Consider the following 9,667-nt stretch of genomic DNA (forward strand, 5'->3'; position numbering starts at 1 on the left):
GTGTATCTTTCGGCCCTCTTAAGAGACACACCCCCTTGTAGCCACTTCTATACTTCTGTCACCTAATTATTTTCCTATCCTTTCCCCTGTAACGTTGCTGATCCTAGCTATAGCATCACTATCCAGAATCTGTTCACCTGAGTTATGTTCCTCTTATCCCCACGCATCTAATAATCAGCTCTTGGTCTCCCTCCACCTCTCACGAGACATAGTCTGAGGCAGTGTCTCCATCTTGGAGAGACAATCCCTTGCACTTGTGTTGTTCTACTGGCGCTGCCGGCTTGAGCTTTGGTCAGCAGTGGCAAAAGAAGGACTAATGGAAAGTGAACGTATACTGGAGCAACAGAGTGTATGGATTTATAAGAGCTTGATTAAATGAGAAAAAAAGAGTTTAGTTGAGAGAAAAAATGGAACCTGGTCCGTACGGGAATCGAACCCGCGACCTTGGCGTTATTAGCACCACGCTCTAACCAACTGAGCTAACCGGCCATGAGTACTAAAGATATCCTTTTTCAATGTAATGCAGATAGATAGAAGAGTTGGTCTCACTATCGCAATTCCTTCATACTTTTCTCCTTCCGCCCCCTGTCTGGATTACAATAACAAGAGCTGTGGAGTGCTGCACGCCAGCCTCAGTGCTTCTTCTTTCACTCAATCTAACTGTGTGCTGTGATATCTTTGTAACATCGCTTGTTGCCGGAAAAAAAGGAAAGGATGGATAGTATTTTTATTCTTTTACAACAAAACCCAAAATGCATCGGCTTGCTTGGTCATTAAGTTTACAAGGCCAGCTGCTTTTGAGATATTATAATTATAGTGGTTATTCGGCGTTGGAGGTAAGAGAGTTTTTTTTTAGGTCTGGCCGTTCCTTCTGCTTCAAATTACTTGAGCTCATGTCAACAAAGTAACAACAAAACATAGCCAATGGTTCGTTCCTCAAGCCTTCCCTACTGCGCCTTCCCATGTCTCTCCTGCCGACCACAGTGCAGGAAATCTGAGTTTGCATTTGCGATAAGAGACGTACAACACAAGAAGGCGCGCTTTTGTGCGCCGGGCACCACCCGGCCTGTGCATTCCTCACTGTCGTGAGATCAGTTTACTCAGCAGAGCATGACGCTGCAATTGGTTAGTAGGGCAGGCCTGACCAGAATAGTATATTTGGGGTCATGTATTTGATTGCATTTTTAAAACAGTAACAGAACTTAACTGCAATGTTTAAATAGGTCTAGACATATTTAAACAGTGTCAATTTAATAGAAGAATTGTGGACAATTCAGAGGGGAGGCACCAATGTTTTTTTTTTCCCATTGGGTGGATGCGGCATTAAAGAGTTTGAAGACCACTGGTCTAAGTGGACACTAATATTCCTGGATGCTCCTGAATCCTCGCAACAGATGCCAGCAAACCTGGCTGGAGACCTACTGTGTTGGACTGATCCTGTCGATTCAAGTGGTCTTTCCTAGAGAGTCGGAGGTCATGGAAATAGATGGAGTTGATGGTAATCTACAGGGCTTTGAAGTTTACCCATCATCATCTGTCTCAAAAAAATGTGCTAGTAAAGACAGAGAATAAGGTAGCTGTCTTTTACATTAACCAACAGTGAAGCATGCATTCAAAATCCCTCAATGCAATAGCAGAACAATTGGGTTATTGGGCAGAGATCAACCTGTTGCACACGTCGGCAGTACACATCAAGGGCACCGACAATGTGATGGCAGACAGCTGGAGGTTTCCAAATTTGCTGGAGTTGACGTTATCCAGGTCGTTGTTTTGAGAGATATGCCGAGAGTTTGTGAAACCCTTTCTGGATCTCTTTTCAAACAAGGACAATGCTCATCTTTGTCGATTCTGATCCAGGCTTCCGGAGAAGGAGCCTAGGTAGTGGACGTATTGGTGATAAAGTGGCTGAGAAGTCTCCTTTATACATTCCCCCACTTTTTATTGATCCAGATGGTTCTCTTCAAGTCTCAGCAGGGGGGAGGGAACTTTATTCTTGTGGGTCCTTATTGGCCAGAGATGTCATGGTTTCCTCTTCTGAACCCCTGGCTCTTCTACCTCCTTGGGTACTGCTCAAGTGTATCTCTGTCAGAACGTCGTCCCTGACCTACTTGCTCCAACTCACTCTATCGCTTTGGAGGTTGAGAAGTCTGGACTGCTAGCAAAGGGTCTTTCCTCTTCCTTAGTGGAGTTAATTCAGCACTCCAGCAGGCCTTCTACTTCGAAGTCTTACTCAAAGAACTGGAAGTCTTTTGAGACGTGATGTTCTGCTCATGATCTTTTGGCACCTACCTGTATTTTGTCTGCTATTTTGCATTTTCTTCTGAATGGGTTTCACTTGAATCTCTTTCCACTCTGAAAGCTCATTGCTTTGCGATAAAGGTTTTTAGGGACTTTTCTGTACCTTCGTCGATGTTACAGTCTTTGGTGTCTAGACTGTTCTGATCTTTTGTCAATTGTAAGACCACTTGAAAAATCCCTTTTCTCCAACTCAGAATCTTCCTACTCTTTTATAGGCTTTGCAATTTTATCTCTTTGAGGATCTGGATACTGTAGACATAAAGATTGTTTCCTATAAAGTTATTTTCCTATTTCCTATCATCTTGCTGAGAACAATTGGGGAGCTGGGAGCCTTAAAATGCTGTCCTCTCTTCACTTGATACTTTGGAAGATGGGGTAACTTTAAGGCCTAGCCTTACCTTTGCTGCAAAGGTTAAGTCTATTTTTGATAGATCTTAGGAAATAATTCTTCCTTCTTTCATTCCCTCTCCTTCCTCTCCGGAGGAACATTTTCTGAATACACTTGATGTTTAAAGAGCTCTTTTCATTCATGTCACCAGGCCTCTGCAGTTCAGGAAAACCGACTCCTTGTTTGTGACTTTTGGACAGCCTGGAAAAGACAAGAAGGTGACTTTTATGACTCTGAGTAGGTGGATTAAGTTGTCAATTTTTCTGGCTTTGCAAGGCTTTTTAGAATATCTTCCAGTTCAGGGATGGTCTACGAGAGGAATGGCCACCTCCTGGGTTGAATTCCAGTGAGTAACAATCTAGGAAATTCCTAGGGTGGCTACTTGGTCCTCAGAGCATACATTTGTCAAGCATTATGGCTTAATAATTTTTCTGTTTTGCATTTGAGTACCAATGTTTTGAACTCTGCATTACCCTTAGTCCATCTTGTCTTTGTCACAAACATTACATCCTGCCCACCTTCTCATCAGTCCTTTGGCAAGGGATTGGCACCCAGGTTGGGTGCATGGGGCTAGCATTTAAGGATCCTCCTGTTCTTTCTTCCTGTTGGAAGGTGACATCACCCTACTTTGTAATGTCTGTCACAAGGACGCAATGGACTAAGGCTAATGAAGATTACCAATAAGTAACCAACGCATCACCACTCTTTCTGAATGTGCGTGGCTCATTCCGCAGGACTTGTTCTTTGTATAATTCCTGGATTTTCAGAAGCCCTTTGATGGCAGCACCCCCACACTGAAAATTGTTTCAGCACCACTGTACAAGGGTCAGTTGTCATGCTCATCTGCGGCGTAAATTTGCATTGAAGTAGTCTAACTCCCCAGGCCTTGTCTTTTGCTCAATTTGCCTTTGTGAGTTTTCTCTCAATCACTGTCGACTTCCTTTGATCTTTCTTTCTTCTTTCACTTCACCTTCGCCTTCAGTGTATCTTTCGGCCCTCTTAAGAGACACACCCCTTTGTAGCCATTTCTATACTTCTGTCACCTAATTATTTTCCTATCCTTTGCCCTGTAACGTTACTGATCCTAGCTATAGCATCACTATCCAGAATCTGTTCACCTGAGTTATGTTCCTCTTATCCCCACGCATCTAATAATCAGCTCTTGGTCTCCCTCCACCTCTCACGAGACATAGTCTGAGGCAGTGTCTCCATCTTGGAGAGACAATCCCTTGCACTTGTGTTGTTCTACTGGCGCTGCCGGCTTGAGCTTTGGTCAGCAGTGGCAAAAGAAGGACTAATGGAAAGTGAACGTATACTGGAGCAACAGAGTGTATGGATTTATAAGAGCTTGATTAAATGAGAAAAAAAGAGTTTAGTTGAGAGAAAAAATGGAACCTGGCCTGTACGGGAATCGAACCCACGACCTTGGCGTTATTAGCACCACGCTCTAACCAACTGTGCTAACCGGCCATGAGTACTAAATATATCCTTTTTCAATGTAATGTAGATAGATAGAAGAGTTGGTCTCACTATCGCTATTCCTTCATACTTTTCTCCTTCCGCCCCCTGTCTGGATTACAATAACAAGAGCTGTGGAGTGCTGCACGCCAGCCTCAGTGCTTCTTCTTTCACTCAATCTAACTGTGTGCTGTGATATCTTTATAACATCGCTTGTTGCCGGAAAAAAAGGAAAGGATGGATAGTATTTTTATTCTTTTACAACAAAACCCAAAATGCATCGGCTTGCTTGGTCATTAAGTTTACAAGGCCAGCTGCTTTTGAGATATTATAATTATAGTGGTTATTCGGCGTTGGAGGTAAGAGAGTTTTTTTTTAGGTCTGGCCGTTCCTTCTGCTTCAAATTACTTGAGCTCATGTCAACAAAGTAACAACAAAACATAGCCAATGGTTCGTTCCTCAAGCCTTCCCTACTGCGCCTTCCCATGTCTCTCCTGCCGACCACAGTGCAGGAAATCTGAGTTTGCATTTGCGATAAGAGACGTACAACACAAGAAGGCGCGCTTTTCTGCGCCGGGCACCACCCGGCCTGTGCGTTCCTCACTGTCGTGAGATCAGTTTACTCAGCAGAGCATGACGCTGCAATTGGTTAGTAGGGCAGGCCTGACCAGAATAGTATATTTGGGGTCATGTATTTGATTGCATTTTTAAAACAGTAACAGAACTTAACTGCAATGTTTAAATAGGTCTAGACATATTTAAACAGTGTCAATTTAATAGAAGAATTGTGGACAATTCAGAGGGGAGGCACCAATGTTTTTTTTTCCCCATTGGGTGGATGTGGCATTAAAGAGTTTGAAGACCACTGGTCTAAGTGGACACTAATATTCCTGGATGCTGCTGAATCCTCGCAACAGATGCCAGCAAACCTGGCTGGAGACCTACTGTGTTGGACTGATCCTGTCGATTCAAGTGGTCTTTCCTAGAGAGTCGGAGGTCATGGAAATAGATGGAGTTGATGGTAATCTACAGGGCTTTGAAGTTTACCCATCATCATCTGTCTCAAAAAAATGTGCTAGTAAAGACAGAGAATAAGGTAGCTGTCTTTTACATTAACCAACAGTGAAGCATGGATTCAAAATCCCTCAATGCAATAGCAGAACAATTGGGTTATTGGGCAGAGATCAACCTGTTGCACACGTCGGCAGTACACATCAAGGGCACCGACAATGTGATGGCAGACAGCTGGAGGTTTCCAAATTTGCTGGAGTTGACGTTATCCAGGTCGTTGTTTTGAGAGATATGCCGAGAGTTTGTGAAACCCTTTCTGGATCTCTTTTCAAACAAGGACAATGCTCATCTTTGTCGATTCTGATCCAGGCTTCCGGAGAAGGAGCCTAGGTAGTGGACGTATTGGTGATAAAGTGGCTGAGAAGTCTCCTTTATACATTCCCCCACTTTTTATTGATCCAGATGGTTCTCTTCAAGTCTCAGCAGGGGGGAGGGAACTTTATTCTTGTGGGTCCTTATTGGCCAGAGATGTCATGGTTTCCTCTTCTGAACCCCTGGCTCTTCTACCTCCTTGGGTACTGCTCAAGTGTATCTCTGTCAGAACGTCGTCCCTGACCTACTTGCTCCAACTAACTCTATCGCTTTGGAGGTTGAGAAGTCTGGACTGCTAGCAAAGGGTCTTTCCTCTTCCTTAGTGGAGTTAATTCAGCACTCCAGCAGGCCTTCTACTTCGAAGTCTTACTCAAAGAACTGGAAGTCTTTTGAGACGTGATGTTCTGCTCATGATCTTTTGGCACCTACCTGTAGTTTGTCTGCTATTTTGCATTTTCTTCTGAATGGGTTTCACTTGAATCTCTTTCCACTCTGAAAGCTCATTGCTTTGCGATAAAGGTTTTTAGGGACTTTTCTGTACCTTCGTCGATGTTACAGTCTTTGGTGTCTAGACTGTTCTGATCTTTTGTCAATTGTAAGACCACTTCAAAAATCCCTTTTCTCCAACTCAGAATCTTCCTACTCTTTTATAGGCTTTGCAATTTTATCTCTTTGAGGATCTGGATACTGTAGACATAAAGATTGTTTCCTATAAAGTTATTTTCCTATTTCCTATCATCTTGCTGAGAACAATTGGGGAGCTGGGAGCCTTAAAATGCTGTCCTCTCTTCACTTGATACTTTGGAAGATGGGGTAACTTTAAGGCCTAGCCTTACCTTTGCTGCAAAGGTTAAGTCTATTTTTGATAGATCTTAGGAAATAATTCTTCCTTCTTTCATTCCCTCTCCTTCCTCTCCGGAGGAACATTTTCTGAATACACTTGATGTTTAAAGAGCTCTTTTCATTCATGTCACCAGGCCTCTGCAGTTCAGGAAAACCGACTCCTTGTTTGTGACTTTTGGACAGCCTGGAAAAGACAAGAAGGTGACTTTTATGACTCTGAGTAGGTGGATTAAGTTGTCAATTTTTCTGGCTTTGCAATGCTTTTTAGAATATCTTCCAGTTCAGGGATGGTCTACGAGAGGAATGGCCACCTCCTGGGTTGAATTCCAGTGAGTAACAATCTAGGAAATTCCTAGGGTGGCTACTTGGTCCTCAGAGCATACATTTGTCAAGCATTATGGCTTAATAATGTTTCTGTTTTGCATTTGAGTACCAATGTTTTGAACTCTGCATTACCCTTAGTCCATCTTGTCTTTGTCACAAACATTACATCCTGCCCACCTTCTCATCAGTCCTTTGGCAAGGGCTTGGCACCCAGGTTGGGTGCATGGGGCTAGCAATTAAGGATCCTCCTGTTCTTTCTTCCTGTTGGAAGGTGACATCACCCTACTTTGTAATGACTGTCACAAGGACGCAATGGACTAAGGCTAATGAAGATTACCAATAAGTAACCAACGCATCACCACTCTTTCTGAATGTGCGTGGCTCATTCCGCAGGACTTGTTCTTTGTATAATTCCTGGATTTTCAGAAGCCCTTTGATGGCAGCACCCCCACACTGAAAATTGTTTCAGCACCACTGTACAAGGGTCAGTTGTCATGCTCATCTGCGGCGTAAATTTGCATTGAAGTAGTCTAACTCCCCAGGCCTTGTCTTTTGCTCAATTTGCCTTTGTGAGTTTTCTCTCAATCACTGTCGACTTCCTTTGATCTTTCTTTCTTCTTTCACTTCACCTTCGCCTTCAGTGTATCTTTCGGCCCTCTTAAGAGACACACCCCCTTGTAGCCACTTCTATACTTCTGTCACCTAATTATTTTCCTATCCTTTGCCCTGTAACGTTACTGATCCTAGCTATAGCATCACTATCCAGAATCTGTTCACCTGAGTTATGTTCCTCTTATCCCCACGCATCTAATAATCAGCTCTTGGTCTCCCTCCACCTCTCACGAGACATAGTCTGAGGCAGTGTCTCCATCTTGGAGAGACAATCCCTTGCACTTGTGTTGTTCTACTGGCACTGCCGGCTTGAGCTTTGGTCAGCAGTGGCAAAAGAAGGACTAATGGAAAGTGAACGTATACTGGAGCAACAGAGTGTATGGATTTATAAGAGCTTGATTAAATGAGAAAAAAAGAGTTTAGTTGAGAGAAAAAATGGAACCTGGCCCGTACGGGAATCAAACCCTCAACCTTGGCGTTATTAGCACCACGCTCTAACCAACTGAGCTAACCGGCCATGAGTACTAAAGATATCCTTTTTCAATGTAATGCAGATAGATAGAAGAGTTGGTCTCACTATCGCAATTCCTTCATACTTTTTTCCTTCCGCCCCCTGTCTGGATTACAATAACAAGAGCTGTGGAGTGCTGCACGCCAGCCTCAGTGCTTCTTCTTTCACTCAATCTAACTGTGTGCTGTGATATCTTTGTAACATCGCTTGTTGCCGGAAAAAAAGGAAAGGATGGATAGTATTTTTATTCTTTTACAACAAAACCCAAAATGCATCGGCTTGCTTGGTCATTAAGTTTACAAGGCCAGCTGCTTTTGAGATATTATAATTATAGTGGTTATTCGGCGTTGGAGGTAAGAGAGTTTTTTTTTACGTCTGGCCGTTCCTTCTGCTTCAAATTACTTGAGCTCATGTCAACATAGTAACAACAAAACATAGCCAACGGTTCGTTCCTCAAGCCTTCCCTACTGCGCCTTCCCATGTCTCTCCTGCCGACCACAGTGCAGGAAATCTGAGTTTGCATTTGCGATAAGAGACGTACAACACAAGAAGGTGCGCTTTTGTGCGCCGGGCAAAACCCGGCCTGTGCATTCCTCACTGTCGTGAGATCAGTTTACTCAGCAGAGCATGACGCTGCAATTGGTTAGTAGGGCAGGCCTGACCAGAATAGTATATTTGGGGTCATGTATTTGATTGCATTTTTAAAACAGTAACAGAACTTAACTGCAATGTTTAAATAGGTCTAGACATATTTAAACAGTGTCAATTTAATAGAAGAATTGTGGACAATTCAGAGGGGAGGCACCAATGTTTTTTTTTTCCCATTGGGTGGATGCGGCATTAAAGAGTTTGAAGACCACTGGTCTAAGTGGACACTAATATACCTGGATGCTCCTGAATCCTCGCAACAGATGCCAGCAAACCTGGCTGAAGACCTACTGTGTTGGACTGATCCTGTCGATTCAAGTGGTCTTTCCTAGAGAGTCGGAGGTCATGGAAATAGATGGAGTTGATGGTAATCTACAGGGCTTTGAAGTTTACCCATCATCATCTGTCTCAAAAAAATGTGCTAGTAAAGACAGAGAATAAGGTAGCTGTCTTTTACATTAACCAACAGTGAAGCATGCATTCAAAATCCCTCAATGCAATAGCAGAACAATTGGGTTATTGGGCAGAGATCAACCTGTTGCACACGTCGGCAGTACACATCAAGGGCACCGACAATGTGATGGCAGACAGCTGGAGGTTTCCAAATTTTCTGGAGTTGACGTTATCCAGGTCGTTGTTTTGAGAGATATGCCGAGAGTTTGTGAAACCCTTTCTGGATCTCTTTTCAAACAAGGACAATGCTCATCTTTGTCGATTCTGATCCAGGCTTCGGAGAAGGAGCCTAGGTAGTGGACGTATTGGTGATAAAGTGGCTGAGAAGTCTCCTTTATACATTCCCCCACTTTTTATTGATCCAGATGGTTCTCTTCAAGTCTCAGCAGGGGGGAGGGAACTTTATTCTTGTGGGCCCTTATTGGCCAGAGATGTCATGGTTTCCTCTTCTGAACCCCTGGCTCTTCTACCTCCTTGGGTACTGCTCAAGTGTATCTCTGTCAGAACGTCGTCCCTGACCTACTTGCTCCAACTCACTCTATCGCTTTGGAGGTTGAGAAGTCTGGACTGCTAGCAAAGGGTCTTTCCTCTTCCTTAGTGGAGTTAATTCAGCACTCCAGCAGGCCTTCTACTTCGAAGTCTTACTCAAAGAACTGGAAGTCTTTTGAGACGTGATGTTCTGCTCATGATCTTTTGGCACCTACCTGTAGTTTGTCTGCTATTCTGCATTTTCTTCTGAATGGGTTTCA

General features: G+C 43.5%; 1 non-coding gene across 1 annotated transcript; it reads right to left on the reverse strand.

Annotated features, from left to right (window-relative positions):
• Positions 1 to 415: 415 nt before the first annotated feature.
• On the reverse strand, positions 416 to 489 carry TRNAI-AAU (transfer RNA isoleucine (anticodon AAU)). Its single transcript has one exon. It is a non-coding gene; the product is annotated as a tRNA-Ile (tRNA).
• Positions 490 to 9,667: the final 9,178 nt, after the last annotated feature.

The sequence above is a fragment of the Pleurodeles waltl genome, chromosome 12 (assembly GCF_031143425.1).
Source record: "Pleurodeles waltl isolate 20211129_DDA chromosome 12, aPleWal1.hap1.20221129, whole genome shotgun sequence".
Lineage (NCBI taxonomy): Eukaryota > Metazoa > Chordata > Amphibia > Caudata > Salamandridae > Pleurodeles > Pleurodeles waltl.